Source organism: Rhinolophus sinicus, chromosome 14 (genome assembly GCF_057876585.1).
Source record: "Rhinolophus sinicus isolate RSI-liver-muscle chromosome 14, RSI-T2T, whole genome shotgun sequence".
Lineage (NCBI taxonomy): Eukaryota > Metazoa > Chordata > Mammalia > Chiroptera > Rhinolophidae > Rhinolophus > Rhinolophus sinicus.
The window spans coordinates 14464864-14489271 of NC_142514.1; the positions used below are offsets into that span (position 1 = coordinate 14464864).

The 24408-nt window shown below is 45.7% G+C and overlaps 1 protein-coding gene and 1 pseudogene across 2 annotated transcripts in view; one reads left to right on the plus strand and one right to left on the minus strand.

Annotated features, from left to right (window-relative positions):
• Positions 1-277: 277 nt before the first annotated feature.
• Positions 278-23052, minus strand: LOC148755425 (proline-serine-threonine phosphatase-interacting protein 2-like; annotated as a pseudogene).
• Positions 22851-24408, plus strand: part of ALPL (alkaline phosphatase, biomineralization associated) — a 54554-nt gene continuing 52996 nt past the window's right edge. The window contains exon 1 of one of the 2 annotated variants that reach the window (XM_088790410.1): positions 22851-23010. The gene's annotated coding sequence lies outside the window, so the exon portion shown is untranslated. The remainder of the gene's footprint in view (positions 23011-24408) is intronic. The other variant, XM_088790409.1, reaches the window with a different exon arrangement.

Sequence of the window (24408 nt, forward strand, 5' to 3'; positions counted from 1 at the left end):
CTGGATCAAGTAGAAAACACAATTCATTCACAATTTTAGTAACCGATTAGGAAAGGATCGTTCTTCAATCTGGGGCAATTTGTAAACTTGTTTTAGAAACCACAGAACTCCATTAGTGTAAGTTACACTAAATGTCTACCATAATTTTAAAATATCAAAAAAATGACAGCAAGTGTTTGCTTCAAAGTCTTCACGATTGACATAGTTTGTACACATTCTGCTTCTCTGAGTACCTCCTTCCATGCCATGGAAGCACCAGCCAGAAAAAGATTTGTTTTCACTGATAGTCCTGGTAGATCAAACCGTAGTTTGATCAACCAAAGAATAATCTGGGTCATCTGGTAACTTTTGGGAACTGGGAGCGGTTCCCTCCTTGCCAAGTTAGGCCCTGTAGCCTTTCCTGGTGGGGCTGCATTCTTCTGGGCGCAGTAGAAATTCTCAGACATGATGGGTGCTGATGGAGTCTGTCCGGTTTTTTGTTGCTTCACAAAGTACTCAAAATCCTTCTCAATGCTGCACATTTCTAAACTCTTACGGTCTTGTTTATACATGTCATCACTTGTGACACATTGTTTCGACAGCTGATTCTCGTGTAACCAAAGACGTTTATTTGTTCGTATTCTTCCAGCCTCAAACACAGCGCAGGCCTGATGTGCTCGCTCTGCCGCTCTTCTCGGCCCTTATCCAGCATATTGACGTGCAGCATCCATGCCTCGTCTGAGCCCTCTGCTGCTGTCTTGGAAGTTGCCAATTTCACAGAAAGCTTTTCTTGTTGCTGTGGGCTTACCAGGTGGCACTTCAGTGGACAGCCTGCTCTGCGTCATCTTTGTCTTGGCATTTCTGCTTATAGTTCTTCTTTACATCCATGGTTTTCTTGAATTGTAAGCTCTTTGGTGTAGGGGCAGCATCCATGGTTAGCTCTGTCTTTTTCCGTTGTAGCTTTTGCTTTTCCCTGAATTCTTCTGTCTTCCTGGCCTCTTCTCTAAGAGTCTGTGCAAGCTGAATATGACGTGGTGCCACACTGACCCCGAGCTGCTTGAAGACTTCAGGGGACCACTTTAGGGTGTTGATCTCAGACTGTCCACATGGCTTCTTCCTAGAGAGGCTGAGCAGGTCTTTGCCACATTTCTCTTCAATTGATGCCCTTTCTTTTATTTTTTATTTTTTATTTTTATAAGGATCTAAATTTTTATTTTTTTTTAAAGATTTTATTGGGGAAGGGGAACAGGACTTTATTGGGAAACACTGTGTACTTCCAGGCCTTTTTTCCAAGTCAAGTTGTCCTTTTAATCTTAGTTGTGGAGGGTGTCGTTCAGCTTTAATTTGTTGTCCTTTCAGTCTTAGTTGTGGAGGGCGCAGCTCAGCTCCAGGTCCAGGTGCTGTTTCTAGTTGCAGGGGGCACAGCCCACCATCCCTTGTGGGAGTCAAACCGGCAACCTTGTGGTTGAGAGGACACGCTATCGAACCGGCAGCCTTCGGAGTTAGGAGCATAGAGCTCTAACTGCCTGAGCCACCGGGCCGGCCAATGCCCTTTCTTTTAAAAAGTCTTTGAATTCTTTGCAGTTCTTGTGGCTATTATTCAGGTGCTGGATGATGTTGTCGCAGCCAGTGATGCTGAGGATGTGGGACTCCATAAGATCTCCCTGAACAGTGAGCCCATCATGGCCGGTCTGTCTGCGAGTACGGAGAGTGGGGCAGCAGTGACCTATTCATCCTTTCAAAGAACCAACTTTTAGTGTTGTTGATTTGCATTTCTGCTCTTCTCTTTATTTGCTTCTTTCTTTTTTTTCTCCTTGTATTTGATTTGCTGTTCTTTCTTCAGTTTCTTCAGATGGACACTCTAATCATCCATTAGCCTTTCTCCTTTTTTAATATATGCGTTTTAAGGCTTCAGATTTTCCTCTAAGAACTGCATTAGCTGCATCCCACAAGTTTTGATATGTCGTATCTTCATTATCATTCAGTTCAAATGTTTTCTGATTTCTATGTTGATTTCTTCTTTGACCACTGTAATGTTTAATTTCCAGGCAGCTGTGGATTTTCTTTATTTTTGATTTCGCTTTGTAGTTGAGTTCCTTTGTGGTTAGAGAATATAATCTGAATAATTTCAATCTTTTGAAATGTGTTAAATCTTTTTTTATGAGTTAGTATACCGTCAATTTTGATAAATGTTGCATGTTCACTGAAAAGCATGTGAATTTTGAGTTTTCAGATCAAATTTGTTAAGAAGACATCTCCAATTGATCATAGCCCTTCTTACATTATATATCAGAGACAACCTCAGAATATTTCTCAAACAGGACTCCAGGCAGCCACTATCAATTGATAGGAGTAGGCATGCAATATTTATTTCCTGTTTGGTGTAGGGGTTATGGGCTAGGTGTCAGATTGCCTGTATTCAGATCTCAGCTCTGCCCCCTTCTAGCTTGTATGATCTTGGACAAATGGACCTAACCTCTTTGATTATCAGGTTCCTTGTCTGAAAAATGCGCTAATAATAGCTCCCCTGCTGCCTAGAGTTGTGAGGATTAAATGGGAGTAAAGTGTTTAGCTCAGTGACTGTCATCTAGTAGGCACCCTCTAGCCAGACACGTAGGCCCTTGTCTTAGGCGGAACTCCGCCACCCTTCATCAACCAAGGAATAGAGTTGAAGAAACAAAATAGAATCACTATAGTCAAACTGCTAAATTACTAAAATAAATATGTGGAGGTATGAGGAAACAATTCTATTTTTATTTTAACTAGCCTGGGAACTTAAACTTTTGAACTTTCTAGTCCTGCATTAATACCTGGGTATACATCAAACCTGCAGATATACATCAAACCTCTGATTACCCCTTGAAGAACTAAGGAAAGAATGTTCATATATTCAGCCCTCTTGATACCCATTATCCAGACCACTGGTCATCTGGAGTATTACTATTTTGGACAAATCCAGAAGCTAAGAATGCAGGACTGGTTCTTCTCAAGAATGTACTTTTTACTATAAAAACCCTTAGCTTTTTTTTCTTCTTTGGAATACTCTTTGAGTATTGCCTAGTTGTGCTTCTGGTTTGCAAACCCTAGGACCCTTGAATAAATCTTTACCACTTATTTCTAGCCAACGCCTCCAGTCTCTTTTTGAGTTCATTCAACAACCCCTTCCAACCTGAATCTGACCATCCTTTAAGGCCCAGATAGGAGCAACCCCTCCTCTGGCAACAAGTTGCTACTGAGCCTTTGCCTCTTCTTATTTGTTTTGGCTGCCTGACAACTAAATCCTTGTTTCTATTCTGGAGAAATCCCTTCCTTAGGAGTTGTGATGGAGGCAGAACTGCCTCCCACTTTTAAAGCAAAACTCTCCATATATTTGTTTTCCTTGCAGCCTGAACACGGTCATGTGACCATGGTTCTGCCAATCAGATGGTCCCACTCCCGATTTTCCATTTGAAGCAAGGACAGAGAGACTGTGCCCTATGTGGGTAGCAGCAGCTGGGCTGGAAGTGACCTCCCTCGTCTGGTGTCAGTTGTGGGTCAGGATTGGCACTGCAGGCTGTGGTGGTGGAGCTCAGCTATTCTTACCTGAGTAGATCAGTGGGTGATTTTGGTGGCTTCTTGGCCCTGAGGCCTTTAAGCCTGGTTCTCTACCTCCCAATACCCTGGCATGAACCCAATACCCTTTCCACAGTTCCCTTGCTGCTTCAATCAGCCAGAGTTGGTTTCTGTTGTAACTAAGACCCACTCCACTTGGTCCTCCCTCTCTTTACCCCAAAGGTTCCTGCAGCACCAAGGGTCTCCCCAACTCCCTGTATCCAGCAAGCCCTGACTTTAACCACAGTCCTATAATTTTATGCTTCTATCACATCTCCCCTACTCTAAGCTCAAAGTTCTCAATCTGAAACTCTCAGGGCCAGAGGTGATTCCTAATTCAGAATTTTTCAGATTTGGTGCGTATTCTGGGGCCACGCCTAGTAATCATCTACATTCATATGTTGACAATCAGTGAGCCATCCCATGAAGACCCTAAATAGCTTGGCGTCAGTTCAGATCCTGAACTCATTTTGCCATCAAATGAGTTTTAGGGGTAAACTTATAAAAACACATTGAGTTTTCAGAGCTTCATGAATTTCAGATGGCAGATAAGGGATGGTAGATCTGTAGTCATAGCTTATGGCCAATATTAGCTAGCGTTTGAGTACTTACTATGTACCAGGAACTGTGCTAAATGTTAATCCTCACCTCCATGCCATGAGTCAGGTATGGTTTTTATGCCCATGTCACAGCTGAGAAAACTGAGTCTGAAATGTAAACATAGTCAGAAGAGCAGAAACTATCTGCCACTGGGAAGGCGTGTTATTTTAATAGATGAGAAAATGGAGGCTCAGAGAGGTGAAGTGATTTGCTCTGGGTCACAAAGCAAGAAGGTAGCCAGATAGGATTCTGAGCCATCCTGCAAAATCCCTTTGAAAGAAGGCAATCCAGTGCCCTTGGGCCAGCCCAGCCTAGCCTACTCTCCTTTGACCTTGCCGCTCTCCTGCTACGTGAAGCCTCACCTTACCCTTGCTCTACTCTGTCCCAAATCTGGGTTACATGGAGCAGGCAAGCACAGGAAGAAAATGCCAATCCTAGGGAAACAATTGCTTAAGCAATTGAGCAAAAGATGATGCAAATGCCTTCTCAGAAACTTGCTCCCACAGGCAAATGTCTACTGCTTTGCTGACTGGTTATAAACCTTCACATGCCCAGGGAATTCAATTTATTGATTCCTGGGCTTGGCTGTCTCTGCCCATCACCCTGTCCTCAAGTGTCTTTTGAGTCTGTGGTTCCCAGACTTTCAGTGTCAAAAGAAGTGACACAGGGACTGATACAGAATTTAAAAAACCACAACTCCCAGCAACCTAGTTCCATCTTTCCAGAAATTAAGGGCATTTTAACGCCAGCATAGTGGCAATACTTAACTTTATTAAATAGTCACTATACTTGTTTTTTGGGGGTTTTTTTTGCTGTTGGCAAAATTAAGCCCTCCATCGTCAACACAGGGGTCCTGGTCCCCAAGCAGTTGGCTGACCTCCGTTTTAGACTAGAAACTTCTCAAGGTGAGAAGCCATACAGACTTCACCTGCAGCATCAGCCAATTCATCTTTCCCTCACCCTGGAACAATCTTAGCTGCCTGTAATAAACACTTTGTTGCTAGGATCAAAGCTAAGTGCCTTCTGTAATGCAAGAGGCAATCACTGTTCACAACCTCATTTTACAGATGCGGGACCTATGGCTCAGAGGTTAAGTAACGTGTCCAAGGTCATACATCTAATTAAGTGATCGAGTTGGAACTTGAGTCTGTCTAGCTCCAAACTACGACCCTGTAATACCTTTCCAAGAAATGTGAAAGAACAGGGGTACAAAGGGCATTGCATACTACGTGAGTACCTTCCTTTAGGGAAAGGATCCTGGAAACAATGTGTCCACAAGCAGAACAGATTGTTGAGACAAGGATCTGGAAGTTTCCAAAGAACCTGGATTCACATGGGACTCGGGCCCCTGGAATGCACACTGGGAATTCTTTACCATGTTACTATCCCTCTGTTGAAAAAATAATACAAGAAACATATATGCTTCACCAAGATTTACCATTTGCTAACATTGTACCACGTTTGCTTTCTCTCTCTGTATATATCAGCACCGGCCAATAGACATTTGTGCGATGAAGGAAATGTTTTAGACTTGCACTGTCCAATACTGTAGCCACTAACCACATGTGGTTACTGCGCACTTAAAATGTGGCTGGCGTAACTGAGCAATTGAGTTTTTAATTTATTTATTTTTAATTAATTTAAATGTAAGCATAAAGAGCTACCTGAGGCTAGCGGTTACTGTACTGGGCAGCACATCTCCATGTAAATACATTCTTTGACTTTTGCCGAACCACTTGAAAGTAAGTTGCAGACATCATGACACTTTACCCCTAAATACTTCCGTTTACATTTCTTCAGAACAAGAACGTTTTCCTACATAAGCAGGGTACCAATATCACACCCAAAAATTTTTTTATAATGCATTTATGGAGCTATAGTTCACCTACCATATAGTTCACCCATTTAAAGTGCATAATTAAATGTTATTTAATGTATTCACGGAGTTGTGGAAGCATCATCACAATCAATTTTCGAATATTTTTGTCACCCTAAAAAGAAACCTGTACTCATTAGTAGTGGCTCCCCATTTCCCCCCACCTGCAACCCAGCTCTAGGCAATTACCAATCTAATTTCTGTCTCTATGTTGCTATGGATTTGCCTATTCTGGATGTGCCTTTCAAATGGAATCATATAATGTATAGTGCTTTGTGACTGGCTTCTTTCACTTAACAATATGTTTTTAAGGTCCATCTATGTACCATTACGCAGTCACTCCCATTCCCCATTCCCCCAACCCCTGGCAAACACTAATGTGCTGTGTGTTCCTCTAGATTTGTTGACCTGGGCATTTCACATAAATGGAATCATATAATACGTGGCTTTTTATGTCTGGCTCCTTTCCCTTAGTATAATGGTTTCACGGTTCCCCCATGTTGTCACATGTATCAGTACTTCATTCTTTACGATTGAATATTGTCCCGTTGTATGGATACACCACATTTGTTTATCCATGCATGAGCTGATGTACATTTGGGTTCTTTTCACTTCGTGATTATTGTGAATAATGCTATAAGCACTGATGGACAATTTTTGTTTGAACATTTATTTTTCAATTCTCTTGGTTACATACCCAGCAGTGGAATTGCTGGGTCATATGGTGATCCTATGTGTAACTTTTTGAGGAACTTGCCGAAGTGTTTTACACAGCAACGGCACTATTTTACATGTCCACGAGCCATGTGTGAGGGTTATTTTCTTTTTCATTAGAGCCATCCTGGTGGTTATAAAGTAATATGTCACTGTGGTTTTCATCTGCACTTCCGTAATGACTAATGGTGTCAGATATCATTTCATATGCTCATTGGCCATTTGCATGTGTGTGTGTGTATAGATATATATCTTTTTTGGAGCAATACCTGTTCGAGTCCTTCACCCATTTTAATATTGGGTTGTTTGTCTTTTTGTTGTGGTAAGAGTTCTTTCTACATTCTAGATACAAGACTTTTATGAGATATATGGTTGGCAAATATTTTCTCCCATTCTGTGGGCTATCTTTTCACTTTCTAGATTGTGTCCTTTGACGCATATAAGTGTTTAATGTTAATAAAGCCCAACTTATCTACCTTTTCTTATGTTGCTTGTGCTTTTGGGGTCATACCTAAGAATCCATTGCCAAATCCAAGGTCATGAAGATTTACCCCTATGTTTTCTTCCAGGAATTTTATAGTTTTAGCTCTTCCATTTAGGTCTTCGATCCATTTTCACTTAATTTTGTATATGTCGTGTGGTAAGTGTCATCTTTTGCCTATGGATATTCAGGTTTCCCAGCACCATTTGTTGAAAAGACTATGCTTTCCGTATTGAATGGGATTGGCACTCTTGTAGAAAATCAACTGACCATAGATTTACGGGTTTATTTCTGGACTCTCAATTCTATTCCATTGATCTTTATGTCTGTCCCTAGGCCTGTACTACATTGTCTTGAGTTATGTAAGTTTTGAAATCAGGAATTGTGAGTGCTCAAATTTTGTTCTTCTTTTTCAAGATGGTTTTGGCTATTTGTGGTCTCCTTCGTGTTCATATGAATATTAGGATCAGCTTGTCCATTTCTGCAGAATAGCAGTTGGAATTTTGATAGGGGATCCGTTGAATCTGTAGATCAATCTGAGGAGTGTTGCCATCTTATAAATATTAAGTCTTTCAATCCATGAACATGGGACATGAAAATGGGATATCTTTCTATGTATTTAGGGGTTCTTTAATTTCTTTCAACAATGTTTTATAGTTTTTAGTGTATAAGTTTTGTATCTCCTTGGTTAAATTTATTCCCAAGTATTTTGGTGTCTTTGGTGATAATGTAAATAGAATTATTTTATTCACTTCAGTTTTGGATTGTTTATTGCTTTCTGAAGAGAAATACAATATATTACCAATTTTGTATCCTTCAACCTTGCTGAATTTATTAGTTCTAATAGTTTCCTAGTGGATTCCTTAGGAATTTCTATATGCAAGATCATATTATTTGAGAATAGAGATAGTTTTACTTCTTCCTTTCCAATATGGATGTCTTTTATTCCTTTTTCTTGCCAAACCGCTGTGACTAGAACCCCCAGTAAAATGTGGAGTAGTGAGAGAAGACATCTTTGTCTTGTTCCTGATTTTAGGGGCAAAGTATCACCAGTATGATGTCAGCTGTGGGTTTCTCATAGATGCCCTTTGTCAGCTTCAGGAAAATTTCCTCATTTTCCTAGTTTGTTGAGTGTTTTTATCATGAAAAAATGTTGGGTCTTTTCAATTTTTTTTTTTTTTTTTCAGTTTAGATGAGCATGTGGTTTTGTTCCTTTATTGTATTAATATGGTGTTACAGGATTTGTGTGTTAAACAAATCCTGTATTCCTAGTATAAATCCTATTTGGTCATGGTGTATTTGGTTTGTATTTGGTTTGCTGGTATTTTGTTGAAGGTTTTTGCATGTATATTCACAAGGGATGTTGGTCTGTAGTTTTCTTATAATATCTTTGTCTGGTTTGGATATCAGGGTTGTGATGGCCTCATAGAATGAGTTGGGAAGTGTTCTCTCCGCCTCTAGTTTTTGGAAGAGTTTTGGAAAGGATTGGTGTTAGTTCTTCCTTAAACTGTTGATATAATTCACCAGTAAAGCAATCTAGCCCTAGGTTTTTCTTTGCTGGAAATATTTTGCTTACTGATTCGATCTCTTTCCTAGTTACATGTCTATTCAGATTTTCTCTTTCTTTTTGATTCAGTTATGGCAGTTTGTGTCTTTCTCGGAATTTGTCCGTTTTATCTATGTTCTCTGATTTGTGGGCATACGATTGTTCAGAGTATTCTCCTCTAATCCTTTTTACTTCTATAAGGATGGTAGTAGTGTCCCTACTTTTATTTCTGATATTAGCAATGTGAGTCTCCTCTCTTTTTTCCTTGGTCAGTATAGCTAAAGTTTTATCAGCCTTTTGACAAAAATCTTGATCTTTCCAAAGGACCAACTTTTGGTTTCATGGACTCTCCTCCCTCATGTTGTTGTATTCTCTCCTTCATTTATCTCCACTTTAGTCTTTATTCTTTCCTTCCTTCTGATCACTTTGGGGTTAGTTTGCTCCTGTTTCTAGTTCTTTAAAGTGGAAGTTTAGATTATTGAGTTGAGATCGTTCTTATTTTTTAATGTAGGGATTTGCATCTCTTTATATCTTTTTATTGCCAAATAATATCCCATTAGATGTGGAATATCCCATATACCACATTTTATTGTTTTTCAGGTTGAGATTTTATTTCTTTGAAAATTATTTATTAATGTCCTTTATACACTTTTTAAAACCACATTTTATCCATCCATTCATCAGTTGATGGACATTTGTGTTTCCTCTTTTGGGCTATTCTGAATATGTTGCTATGAACATTTACGTACAAGTTTTTGAGTGGACATATGCTTTCAAATCTCTTGGGTATATACTTTGGAGTGAATTGCTGGGTCGCATGGTAACTCTATGGTTAACATTTGACATCTAAGAATTTAATAGTAAGCATTGATACAATAATATTATCTGACACAGACATATTCAATTTTCTCCAATTTTACCAGTAATGCCCTTTATAGCTGTTTTTGAACTGGAGGTAAAATGTACATATGGTGCGATTCACAGATCTTAGGTGTACATTTCAATGAATTACAATGAATATATACATCTGTGTTACTACCACCCCACATAAAGTATAGAACATATTCATTGCCCCTGAAAGTTTCTCTTTGCAGCCACTCCCTTACCTCCCTCAACATCTATTTTTACTGTGGTAACAGTAGCACTGGAGATGGTCATAAAGGACTAATATTTACATCAACTTAAGAATTTACAAAACACGTTCCTTTCCCCCTTTTTTTTTTTTAACTGGAGGCAGACTGAGGAAGTGGGGAGATTATGAGCATTGGAGCCAAATAACTCCTGCTCTTATCTTAACTACCACTTGTTAACTGTGTACTATGGACAGGTTACCTAATATCCCTGAGTCTCAGTTTTCTCAAATGTAAAATGAGTCATTCATGAAAATATTTAGAGTAATATATCTGAAGCACCTAGTACCATGTGGGCACCTACTAAACATAATTCTCTCTTTATTTCCCCCGCTCTCTTCTTTATTTGATTCTCAAAACAACCTTCATTCCATCATTTATTCACTCCACAAATGCTTACGGAGCATCTACTGTGGGCCAGGTGCTAAGCTCTGGAGAAACAATGTGAACTGAAATAGCCTCTGTCCTGTCCCTGTCTGCACGAAGGTCACCCATGGAAGGTGGGTGTTAATCAAATACTAGAGTAAGGGTAAGAAGACATACCCAGTGCTCTGAGAGGGTATTATGAAGGCCCTCACTCTCCTATGGCCTCTGATCAGGGAGGGCAACTGAGAGGCGGTGACCCGTTAGCTGAGAACTGAGTAAATAGGACAGAATGAGGCAAGGTTAGGGAGCAGAGGAAGACTTTCCAGACGGAAGAGATAGGACATGAAAATGCCCTGTGGCAGGAAAGAGAGAGCAGGGTACATTCAAGGAACCAAAAGAACACCCAGGTAGCTACAGCAAGGGGCCAGATGGCGCTGAAGATGGTGAGGACCAGCCGTCTAAGGCCCAGTCAGCCACGGTTAGAAATCAGGTCTTTAGCACAAGAGCAAGGAAGACCCATGGTGCAGGATGGTGGTGATGGCAATGGAGGGGAGTGATCAGAATTTAGAAATATTTAGGGATTTCCTGGGTAAAACAAGCAGGATGTGAAGGTGGTCTAGACATGCGGGGGGAGAGACAAGGAGGAGTCCCAGATTTCCGGTGTGAGCCGTGGATGAAAGGCAGTGCCAGTGAGACAGGAACTCCAGAGGGAACCGGGGCTACGGTGGGGGAGGAGTTGGGTACTGTCACATCTCCATTTTGAGTTGAAAGAGCCAAGGTTCTGTGAGGTAAAAGCACTGGTTATGGTCAGACAGCTGGATGAGGTGGGGAGGGCTGAACACCTACTATTCCTGAGGAAACTTCCAGCTGGTATGTGTGTGGTGGGGTTTGGGGGTGGTGGTTAGAAATACCCCATTGCTTAAGATCTGGGAGCATTGATGTCTGGGCATTCTGGAAGCAATTTCACACCTCATATGGAAGGCAGAGCCAGCGAGAATGAAGCCAAGAAACAATTTCCCGAGAGTACAAAAATATCCTGGGTGGCGGCCACCCTTCTGATAGTGGGTGGTGCCTGGCTCACAGTAGGTGCTCAGTAACCAGTGACCCTCTGCCGAGGCTGGCCCAGGACCTGCAGGTTGGGGGCCATGGAGAGGATACTTTACCCACTTACTCTTGTCCACCTCTTGGCTACCTCAGATTCAGGGGTCAAATTAAGAATAGTGGTCTCTTCCTCCACTGGGAAAATCCAGGTGCTGGGACGAAAAGGAAAGGGAAGGTGAAATTTTATTAGTATCTGCTATGTGCTAGGGACTGTGTTAGGCCTTTATGCCTATTGTGAGGATTTAATTACTAGATTAATTTGAAGAGGAAATGAATTCCCATTTGAGGATCAGAGAGGGGAGTACTTTTGCTCAAGGGCACCCAGCCAGTAAGTGGCAGGGGCAAGATTCCAATGTGGCTATCCAACCCCTCAGCCTGAGCCCTTTCCACTACAGTTAAGACAGGATCTAGGTAGCAGAAGAGGTCAAGCTTTGTTCTGAAGCTCCCAGGTGTCAGGAATTTGAAAAAGTGAAATTGATGCTGACAGAATTGCCAAAGTTGAATTTCAATTTCCAAAGTACCTCCCCCTCCTGGGTAGGCAGGGGATAAAATTCTCAAGCTGGGAAAATAATGACATCCTACTTGAACATGTGGCAATTGGCTCCAAAAGGTAATTAGCACTGAATGCTGAAAATAGGGAGAAAGTAAACCATGGCTGAGGGCCGTGGGGAAGTGGCAACAAATGATTGTTCTTTTAGAATTACAAATATCAATGGGCCAAATCATGGACTGCATTGGGCAGTTGTTCTCCCAGAGAAGAGAACTGCCTCCTCCCTGCTCTCCAGAGCCCTCTGTGTCAGACTGAGGGGAGGCAAGTAGAGCAATTTCACCCTAGTCGCACCTTGCGGGTTAAGACCCCAGGACCCGCGGCAGTTCAAAGCAGTGAAGCTCTGCTCCCACCCTCATCCACAGGCTCTCCCCTCACCCCTCACCAACTCAGAGGTCTGTGGGAGAAGCTGGCCCCCGGCTGGGTCTGTCTCGGCCCTGGCAGGCTCCTGTGGCACACAGGGCACCCAACATAAAGGAAGTATTTACTGAGCACTCAATGTATGTAAGACATTTGGCTAGGTGCTCAGTGGGTAACAGAGGACATCCACCCATCTCTCTCCCCCAGGGAGAGAGCCTCACAGAATCCAGAGTAGAAAACTATCTGGGGTGGTACCAGATGGGTCTTAACCTTGAATCACATATCGAGAAGGCTTTCTTTTTTCAATTTTATTTCAACCGATCTGGGCTAATATATCTTCAACACCTCCCTACCACTTGCTAAAAGCCTTTGGCAGGGAACAGATTCCAGCTAGAATTCATTGACTCTATAGTCATGGTTACCTTCTATTTATGGCAAATGAGATTGGTTTTCCATTTACAACAGAGATTTCATTCTAAAACAAATCCATTGGAGTTTTTTAAAAAAGAGAAAAAGTGTCTCCTCTTGAAGAAGGATATCAACCAAGTACAGGTGGTGGCACGGGGACACGCCAACAACTATCTAGAGTTAAGAGGAAACACACTACACCCCACCAGGTGCCACAGACTTGCAACTGTCTGTGGATTCCCCATCCCATCTATTTCCAAAATGCCCTAGAGATGAGAAGATGTTCCTTTTGGCCTGGGGTCAGTTGGGATCAAAGAGCAATTAACAACCTTGATATTGTTTTCTGCAGAAATTGTTTCTTCCCTTCCACCCCATCCCCTGGGGAAAAAATCAACATAAACAAAACCAGTTGGATTCAGTTGACATTGGATGAGTTGAGTGTTGTTTTGCAGCTAAGGTCTTAAGCTATTTTAAAGGACAGTGATAAAACAGCACGGCCTCCCACCGAGACAGACAGAGAGAGAGAGAGAGAGAGAGAGAGAGAGAGAGAGAGAGAAGGAGAGAGAGAGAGAGGTGATGACTTGAGGCCACCAGTTCTAAGGTTGGGGACCTGCCTCCCAGCACCAGGGCCCACTGTAGACCTTTAGATGTGCCTGGGCACTGTCGTGCCCCTTACCAACCTCTTTCCATGTACTCTGAAATACAAGTAACATCAAAGCACAAATACATATCTAACAGGTCTGCCAAAATTAAAACTAGTTTATGCTTCCAGATTTAAAATTCACTGATTGCAAAATAAGATTGTCAAAATGAACATTTAAAAAGAATTTTTTATTGGGGTTTATTGGGGAACAATGTGTTTCTCTGGGGCCCGTCAGCTCCAAGTTGTTGTCCTTCAATCTAGTTGTGGAGGGCGCAGCTCAGCTCCAAGTCCAGTCGCCGTGTTCAATCTATAGTTGCAGGGGGTGCAGCCCACCATCCCATGCGGGAATTGAACCGGCAACCTTGTTGTTGAGAGCTTGCGCTCTAACCAACTGAGCCATCTGGCTGCCCCTCAAAATGAACTTTTGTTTGAATTTCTGGAGTTCTTCTACTTTCGTGGTGCCCTGGGCACATTTTTCAGCCTAACTACTGGTTGCTACGGGAGGGTGGAGGTAAGGAGGAAGGATGACCAGGCCCAGCCCAGGGACTGCCAGTAAGCCCAGGCCCAGAATGTTGACATGTCACCTGTCAGGTGTGCTGTCAGTCTGACATCAGCCTTTCAGCCAGCCAGTCAGGAACCCGTTCCCGTCTCCCCGGCATCAGCTGGATTCTCAGCAAGCAATTGTCAGAGTTTACTCCACACAGACGCTCTGTGTTGAGCACATGGAGAGATCAGGAAACACAGGTGTATAAACCGTGCAGGAATAAGGAATAAAACAGTTTACTGTCCATTATCATAACACACAGTAGCTATGAGACACCCCGTTTTTAGTCCATCAGAGCAGAATGAGGCCCAAGACCATACCTTGTCCAACCTTATCATTTTATAAATAAGGAAATAAAATTTCAGTGTTACCCGTGGTTCCTGCAAAGGGGGGACTAGTGCATATGTAATTTAAGTATGTAATTTAATGTAATTTGTTGAAGATTTATGGGAGGAGAGAAGAGGGTGGAGCCAGGTCTTGGTTGATTGTAGGCCTGGTGGGGAGATAGTGTGGGAAAGAGAGCTTGGCAGGTGGCATCCATGGCAGATTCTAACCTAACCCTCCTCCCTCCCAGTGAATGGTTGCCTGGTCTTTGAACAGCTTCTGTATCTAAGTAATTTGGAGCAAATATTTTCTTGCAAGTCCTACTCTAGCCCTGCTTTGACATGCCACGACCAGCCCAGCTCTGAGGCCTGAAGAAGCCCCCCCATCCTACTCTGGGGACCCTCCCCTACTGCCCTCAGGGATGCAGTGCCCACACTATGGGGCTGGTGGCCATGGTGCTTCTACAAGACATGTTGAACAAGTTGCTTTCTGTCCCCTCCATCCTGAGGGAAGTCAGATGATATCGAGACAAGGGAGGTATTGTGTTGCCAACCAGCTTCTAAAGTGTCCTTAAATGGATGTGATTCTGGTGATCGCTCTAGGCAGACACATGTGCACAGGCCCATGAGCTTTCAGTAGCAGAAATGAGAGGGTGGGTTGGTTATGCCTTCTCTTCCTAAAGAAGTAAGGAAGTTGGATTATTTGTGGCTCATTTTAGAGAGAAATAAGGAAGTGCATTTTCCTGGGTAGGGTATTTTGGTAACCCAAAACAAAAACTTGAGTGGAGACGGATTGTGAGGCTGTAACTAGGAATTCCAGGTGTCTCCCCAGGTGCAGGAACGGGCCAGCGCCCTCTAGTGCTGGATGTGGGAACTGGGGAGTCGGAGGCTGGAGCTACTTGCTCAGTGTCCTGGGGCTGCAGCTCACTCTCGCCTCAGTTTCTCTGAGCAGCTGCTATCTTCTCCTCTCTCTCGGCTGGCATGCTTAATTTCCTCAGATTCCACATGGCTCCACGTGGCCCCGGTACCCAGGAGAATCTGAACTTTAATCTCTCTTGGTCAACAACTGCCCTCCCCTCAGAGTTTGTGGAGTTTGTGGATTCTGACTGTGTCAGCAGGAGACAAGTTTAGGGGTTGGCTGAACCGGATCCAATCGGCTGTGGCAAGAGGGGTGGGTGTGAAGGGGTGTCCTGTGAGGGCTGCCGAGAGTGTTGGGTACAACAGCGGGAGGCCCTTCAAGTAAGTGAGGGTGGTAAAGATGAGAGTGAGTCCTCTCAGGTTGAGAATCAAGGCATGTACCTGGTTTGCGGCAGCAGGAAATGGAATGATGGAGTCTCATCATCTGGGCTTCCAGTCTACATAGGCCAATCTCTTCTTTAGAAGCGGCCATGTTAGCGCTGCGTGGCCCCATCCCCATCCATAATTGATTGGTCAAGGAGTGGACATGTAACCCAGCTAGGCCAATCCAGTTCTCTCTCCTGACCACTGGACTGGCCAGGCAGCTCTGGGGAGGCCCCGTCCTGCTGCAAAGATTGGGAGGAGAAAGTGGGTCTGCAGGGAGAGGAAAATAAAGCAGGAGCAGAGAATAGAAACTTAGAGATAGAAAATGGTCTGGATTAGTGACTGATCAAATCTCCGCTTCCAGTCTCTCTGGAGCCTGGCCGCCTCCCTGCCCTGGGCTGTCATGGACGAACCTCCTTTTAATAAATTCCTTTTTGCTGTTAGTTCAGCAGGAGTGTTTCCTATTACCTGAAACTAGAATTTTTATTAATCCAGATACATAATGAAATAATAATAGCAATAGCTGATATTTATTGAATGTTTATTCTGTGCCATACACTCTTCCAAGGGGTTTATATGGATTATTTTATTAAACCTCTGAACAACTCTAGGGGGTAGGTATTATGATTCTCATTTCACAGCTGAAGAAATCAAAGCACCGATAGGCTCACTTGCTCAAGTTTACACAGCTAGTGGAGCCAGATTTGAACCCAGGCGGTCTGACTTCAGAGTCTGGTCCACTGTCCATTACTACAACTTTTTTGGTTTAGAGCGCTGCAAGGTGGGGGCTCAGGCCTTCTGAACCCACCCGTCACATGTGCACTTGAGTCCTGCACCCACCCAGAAAACTAGAGGAGCTGGCAGTTGAGGTAGAGTGTTTGCCCTCTGCCCACCCTGCCCTGAGCACCCCCAGAGGTAGAGGGAGAGTCCTGAGTCCCTGGGTTTCCATGACACTGCACTTTGGGGTGGTAAATATTAAGAGACCTCTGGAACCACCTAGGAGGAGGCTGGAAAGGGGACTGGACTGTTCTGGAGGTGTCTCTCTCACCTTCCAGAAGCGCTTGCTGGGCACATTACAAACGAGCAACAACACATCCTCTGTCCCACACGGAGACTGCAGGGCCTGGGCTGGGGGGTCACGTGCTGGCTGCCTGCTCTTAACTTGATCTCCAAGCCTCCGTTTTCATTATCTGTAGAATGGAGATCGTAATAACCCCTACCCAGAGGGGAAAACGAGATAATGCATCCAGAGGGTTTAAACACCTGGATGTGATTGAGGAAAATGTGTATGCGTTGAGAAAAGCAGAGACCCTCAATATGTATCCTACCATTTCATTCTTTTAGTGTTTTTGTTTTGTTTTGAAATCTGGAAAGATAAATATAACACTTAAGGTGTTCAATGGGATAGCTCTGTGTGATGAGATTTTAATTTACTCTGTATCTATGCGTTTAAACTTTCTACCATGAACGTAGATTATATGTTTAAAAACATATTGTACTTTACACATATAAAATATTTTTATTATAATTTATTTCAAAGTGCTTTGGCCAGCATAAAGCTTGGAAATACAAGAGTGTGGGTACTTGCCCAAATCCTAAAGCCACTGGGAGGAGGATATTTGTGAATTGACTCCACAGCATCCACTCCTCTCTTCTTCTTCTGGAACAGACTGGGTGGGTTGGATTCTATCTGGTCTCCATTGGTGGGCCTAGATTGGCTTAAGTCAATCATGGTGGTGGCTGGCTTAGGGAGCCCATGATGGAGGTTTAGTCCATGACACTCCATTCTAATACTTGTGCTTAATTTGAGGAAATAGACTTCCACATGTTACCTGGGAACCTCTACCTGGGTCAAGAGGGAGGAAGAGGAGCTGAGAAACAGCAAGAGAGAGAAACTAGGTCCTGATCACATCACGGAGCCACTGGGAAAAGCCTCTCCTGAAGGTAGATTTTTCCATGTCATGAGCCATTTAAATTTCCATTATTTTTAAAAACAGTTTGCGAAGTTGGATTTTCTGTTATTTACAAGTTGCTAACTAATAGCGAAACTGGGACCAGAAGTGGGATGTTGCAAGTAATAGATCCTACGATGCGGAACTGGTGAGGCTGAGGAGAAAGGTGGAACATGGGTGGACTCCGGGCTTCTGGCTGGGAGGGTGGCCATTCTGAAATAGCCACGGGTGAAGGAGTCAGTTATGACGTAGTCTTTTGAATATTGGAATTCAAACCAGGTGCCTTGCCAGGCTGCTTTTTAGGAGACCTGTAGGAAATTTTCAGGATTTTGGAAGAGTTGGCCATTTCTTTTTGTCATCAGTAAATTCCTACAAGAAAGAGACATGATTCCTTTAAAATGGGCCTCTTTGAAAGGAGAGAGGGAAGAACTGGTGCTTTGCTAAGAGAGGCCCTTTATACCTGAGGCCTGCAATCCAAGTTGATGGTGAGTCCTATGTCAAGTTATATTTAGTGTAAGCAGAGGCCAGGAAATGGGCGACTAAGCAGGATATAAAATTGAAGACCCCTCGGGTCCCTTCCAAGCATATCTCATTAAACATTCTTTGTCTGACAAGCAGACCCAACTCCTACTCTCACGTTTCTGCTGAGATGCAGGACTGTGGACAAGAGGCCAATGAACGATATCTTTTCACCCCTGCCATGGTTTTGACATGCCACGGTCAAGTACATCCATGAAACCAGGGCAAGGGGAGGCACTGAGCCCAAGGCCGGTTGTCAGGAGATAGATATCCCCAACTCATGTTCTGAACACAAATATGTGGCAAGATCTCTGTGTATTTGATTGGAAGCAAGTCGATTAGACACCTACTAAGCCTTTAAGAATATTGTTGAAGTGATCCCTAATCTGGCTAGTATCAATCTAGCATTGCCGGAGCCCTAAAGCATCCTCAGGTCCCTAAATTTATATCTAACAGGAAGTGGGATGCTAATGGGGTGCAGCCCCCTGGGGGAGCGTCTCCAAGGCCCATCTCACATGTATCCATGGAAGACAGGGAGATGGATGGACAGGCCGACACACAGGCAGGAGGGTGGATGAATCCTCGGGAAGACTTTATCAGAGATAATGAAAGCCCTGTGTGTGTGTCTGTGTGTGTGTGTGTTGGATGAAGGGGTGTGGGGGAGATCTTCTCTGCCATCCTAGGTACAGCTAAGCTCTTTTCCTACTTATTAGGGATGGCTTCTTTCCTGACTCCATTCTGGAAATGCCACCGGACTGCTAAGGCCGGGCCTGCCTGAATCTGCTCTGGCCTCTGGAATCCAGCCCCCAGCAGAAGGCCTTGACCCTTCCACTTAGCTTGCAGCCTTCTCCAGGGCTGAGAATAAGAAATAACATGCTCCCTCTCTGAGCTTGGAGACTGCCCACAAATCCCTTTAGAAATAAAGGACAAAATGGGGACATTGTTCCCTGGACAATGGGGTTTTCTCACAGGGCGGGGTCCCCAGGCCTTTGTCAGGAGGGCTTCCTTTAATGGCAGCTGGGGCTGGAGGGCACCCCCTGGGCCAGGGGCTGGCCAGTTCTTAGGGTACTGAGCACAGGACTGACAGCTGGGCAGAGGCTGGGACTGAGGATGGAGCTGTTGGGTCAGCTTCTCTATCAAGCGAGAGGACTAATACAAAGAAGATGAGGGCTGCAGCGAAGGCTGGGCTCCAGATGGGATTAGGACAGGGGCTGGGGCAGGATTAGAGGGGTGAACCCAGGACTGGGGCTGAAGCCAGAGCTGGGATGAGGCTTAGGGGTAGAGCTGCTCCTGGGAGGGCATGTGTGCACCGTTCAAAAGCCCAGGGTTCTTCCCTGACTCTCTGGGTGGTCTCAGGCAGGCTCTCTCTCGCCCTCAGTCTTCACTCCAATCTCATCTTCTCACCTGAATACCCAAGTTAATGTCACAACTGCCCCCCCCCCTTGGCACTCCTGTTCCCCCTTCTATCTGCCCTGGCTCTTTATCCTTTCCCTTCTAACTTACTATATAATTTACGTACTTATAATGTTTATTGTTTGTTATCTGTCTGCCCTAACTAGTACATCAGCTTCACGAGGACAGATAATCTTTGTTGTTTTGCTTGTGTCCTCAGTTCCTAGAACAATTCCTGGCACTGAGCAGGCATCCAGTAAATGCTGTTGAATGAATCCAGTTGTTAAGCCTCTCTGTGCTGAGAGAGTCCTCATTTGAAGAGAGAGGACGCCATGAATTCTCGGTGTTGCAGAGAGGAGCGAATGCAGTCTCACCGTAAAGAGCTTTGCACCAGGCTGGTGGGCATTTCTGCAAATCATAGCTCGTATATGCTTCAGTTACCTCATCTGTAAAGTGGAAATGAAAGTACTTACTCTGTAGGGCTGTTGTGAGGATTAGATGGGTCAATATGTACAAAACAGTTAGACCAGGGCCTCATACGGTGTCGGGGTTCGATAACGTTGGGCAGTGTCATTGTTGGTGTAAGGATACTGCCTCCGTTTTCTTAGTCCTTTCCATTGTTTCGTTGAGTTGAAGGTGGGGCTGAAAGTGGCTCTGGGAGTCAAACAGCTGAAACTTTGACTTCCATTTATTGGAAGATAAAATGATCCTTCCAAACCAGGGGTCGAAACAGACAAAGGGTTTCCAGACTCCTCATCGTGAAGTATCTACCTACATTTCAGGCTGTTATTTCCCTCACCTGTCAGAGCTGGCTCTGTGCTGCCCCTTGTCTACAGGCCTTGGAGTTTTGTTCTTTCTTGGTCCTTTCTCCTCCATCCCTCACCACTGAGGGCCTGACACTCCTCCATCCCTCACCACTGAGGCCCCTGTGCTTGCCATTTCAGCATTTCTCACTGCAGGAGACTCCCAAGGGGTCATGGAAGTTAGAATTAAAACTTCAGGGCTCCTGGCCTTCTCACCTCTAACTTAGCTTCTAATGCCCGGTGAACTTCAGGTATTGTTCAAGGCAGGGGGTACTTAATAAACATGGAAGAAATGAATGAGTAGAAAAAGCCCCAGCTCTGACCCTGACCTTTAGGTAATTAATGTCTCTGACCCTCGGTTCCCTCATCTCCAGTGGGGATTATAAATGCCTCCTCTGTCCACCTTCCAAAACTGTTACGAGAATCAAATAAGATCATCAGCTCTTAGAGCAAAGGGAGTGTGGAGTCAAGCAGTCCAATTTGCTTATTTTTTAAAATAAGGAAATGGAGCCCCAGAGACAAAGTATGTACAGTAAGTACAGACACAGAGAAACTTACTACAATGAACTTCTTTCTACCAACTGAGTGGTCCTGGAATCCTGGAATCTGAGCTGGATTTAGAGATTGTCCAGTCCAACCAGCCAGAGAGAATCTGAGCCTAGACAGGGAAAGTGACTTGCTCATTTCACCTAGGAAGCTAGGGCAGAGCTGGAAGGTAGGGCTCTTGGTTTCTGATCCAGGCTTCCTTCCTGTTGTGTTGACACCACCAGGAGGGGTGGCACCCTGGGAGCTGGGGTGGCACTGGCTGCTGGGTGCCCCTGCCTCAATTGAATTCTCCTTGAAGGCAGAGCCCAGGAGCAGGGTGAGGGGTGAGGGAGGAAGGTGGCAGGGCTGGCTAGGCAGCAGTCCCTCTCGCTGATAACCAATCCCTGGAATCCCAAGGTGGGGTGGGGAGCGTTACCTAGAGAAAAATCACCCAGACACAGGGGGCTCATGCTGGCCATGTGGCACAACCTGAAATGCCCATCCCTCATAGCTTTGGGGAGATCAAAAATCAGGGGCATGTATTGGGGGCCTGTAATTGGTGGAATGGGGTCCCACTGACTCCCTGCTGGCTCAGCTTCCAGGCCTCTGCCCAGGCTGAGACAGCCAGGCTTTCTATGCCTGGGGATTTGCTCCTGGCTCACTGAGGATGACATCATCTCAAGCCTCCTGTACCCCTAAACCCTTCCTTGGAATTTGTGAGCAATTATAGAGCCCTTCCCAGGTTTGGGGCTCAGTTCTGGATGCTTTCACCCACAATTTTATATGCAAAAGTGTTGTATTTCCTACACTTCATTCATTTACCACCTCCATGATTTTTGCCATAATAACTGAACCCATTAAACACATAAATATTTATTCAATGTTTTGATTTGCTTTTTAAAAATATAAACTTATGCCAAAAAGGAAACTTTAGATCATTCCTGTAAATAAAGAAATAGTATCAATTGCTAAAAATACAAAAAGGAAGAAAAATAAATACAAAGACATTCTTGGTTTTTGGTGCCAGTCCTCAGTTCTGGTTCCAATCATACGGAAAAGTCACCTGCATGCTTTCTCTGGGCCTCTGTTTTCTCCTCCGTAAAATGGAGTTGTTGGGAGATAATGGATGTGAGATGCGTGGCCCTGAGCTGGCATGGAGAAGGTGAAAGAAAGAATTCTAGATTGGTATTGGTTCTGCTGGCACTGACACCTTCACCCCGCCCCTCTGGCCTCAGTCCCCTCCTGTTCTTCCTTCCGCCCCCATTTATCTAAAATTTGAGTTTCCTGTGCAGTGTTCAACCACCCTCTCATGTGACTCTCTTACCACGTGGTGAGGCAGCCAGAGGAGATGTCTGCCTGTCAAGGGGCAGGCAAGTCCACAGGGGTCAAGTGACTTGCCCGAGGACACCAGCGTGGAGTCTTGAACCTGGGCTGACTCCACTGCCCCAGAAGTGTGATTTCCCTCCCCAGGTCACCCGGTAATCATGTCCTGATGCTCCAGCTGGGACACCCCTTCCTCTCTAAGGGGAAAAGAGGGAATAGCTCCTGTCCAGCGGAGGCGCCCCTCCAGAAGCCACCCCTCCTAGGTCTCCCTTGGTTTCCTCCAGCCCTAGCCAGGGAGACAATGCAGGGGCAGGGAAGAGAGGAAGAAGCTAGCGGTCTGGTCTGGGGTGGGAAGGAGAGAGGCCAAGAAAGAGAGTCAGAGACAGGTGGACAGTGATGGATAGAGACAGAAATCCAAAAAACAATACAAAACGAAAAAAACCACAGGTAGACAGACACAGAGACAGATACACAGAGAGGAGCAAATAGATCAGGGGTGCCAGAAAGACACAGAACGAAGTTGGAGCCAAAGATAAAGACAACACCCGCAGAGACCGGAATCAGAGCCCGAGCTCCCGGCGAGAGCGGTGGCGGGATGCACCGGGGAGGCCGGGAGGTGGAGGGGGCCGGAGAGCTCCAGGAGTGACTGATCGCAAAAGCAGAGACAGCCCATCCCACCCCCAACCCCACGCAGGGCCTGTGCGGAGCCGGGGCTGAGGGGGTGCGCCCCGATGCCCGGCAGGGGGCGCCCTGGCCGCGTGGCCAGACCCGCTGGCCCGGCCCGGGCCGGGGGCGGAGCGGGGGCGGGGAGGGCCGGGGCCCGGGCCGGGGGCGGGGTGGGGGAGGGCTGCCCGGCGGCGCTCCGGCCCCGCGGTCGCCTTTATAAGCCCGCGTGGGAGGTGGCCCTGGCAGCATCGCTCTCCCGCCACCCCGTGCCCTCGGTCTCAGCGTACCGACCCCACGTCACTTGCGCCAGGACAGACCCTCACCCACGAACTCTGCGCAGGTAAGGATTCGACGCCTCCCCCGGCTCCTGGGGACCCCACATCCTCCACTCGCCTGGAATGGGCGGCGAGGGATATAAATGGCAGGGCAGCGACCTCCGCGCTCCTACACCGCCCGTAGTAGCGCATTCCGAACCTCCAGCCACTTGTCCCGCTCTGGTACTCGCGCGCATCCGAGGCTCCCAGCTGGAGGTTGGACGTGGCTCCAGCGGAGCCCGCAAGCTAAGGGACCGCCGAGGCAGCACTGGGGTCTCCTGCTTCCTGGACCACTGCCTGGGTCCCCCACCCTCGGTCCAAGCACCTCCTCCCACCCCCGCCGGTACCCGATAACTTAACAGCCCGTATGGTGCCAACCCCAGCCCCCTGCCTGCCGCCCATCCAAGCCTCCCACTACAGCCGCCAGGGGAGGACGCAGGTCTGTCTCTGTGGAGGTCTAAAGTAGTTGGGGCCAGAGCTGGGAGCAGTAGAGGGAGGGAAACTCTCGGGTCCTGGAATCAATGGGGGAGGGGAAAGGGAACATCTGGCCTGTCGGTGTCTGTTTGGGAGTCGGGGTGGGTACAGCAACCATGGGGCAAATCTTTGGAGCCCTCGAAGCCCAGGGAGCGTGCAACCCATCTCGGCATGTGCAGGGTTGCCCAGTTCCTGTGCCCAGTCTTGATAAGAAAGGGTTAAATGCATGGTCAACAATTGGGGGGCGGGGTGGAAAGCTGAGGAAAGAACCATCCTTCCCCAACATTGTCTCTTTCTGATTCTTTTTTCCACATATAATGGAGCTGCGGGGAGGAGGGAAATCCTGGAGATCCAAAGACAGAGCGATTCTCAGGCTGGGGAAGGGTCTTTGGGTCCTAAGAAGAGCTCAGACTCTGCAGGTGGATGGGTCTTCCCAGGGAGGCAGGGCTTGGCTGCCACCCCAGTGAAGATGACAGCAACTGTTTATTGAGTGCCAACTGTGTGCCAGACCGTCTCCAAAACTTCACGTGCATCGTATTGTTTACAAACGCGGAAAGTGAGGCTTGGAGGACTTAAGCAAGTAGTTAAGAAGTTAAGGGGTGGCTGGTTAGCTCAGTTGGTTAGAGTATGGTGCTAATAACACCAAGGTTGCCGGTTGGATCCCGGCATGAGCCACTGTGAATGTGAGCTGTGCCCTCCTTAAAAAAAAAAAAAAAAGAAAAAAAGAAAGAAAAGAAGCTAAGCAAAGTAGGACCAGGATTTGAACCCAGACTCTGAACCCTACCATCTTAGCCTCCCACTTCCACGCCACTGCCCAAGAGCTGAGGGGCTGAGGCTTGGTTCCTCCTTCTCACACTTCCAGGGCTCAGTCCTGCCTCCCCCTACCCTCCAGATTTGCCCTCTTCAAACCTTTCTCCCTTAGCCCTTTCCACCTGTGTTGCCCCCACCCT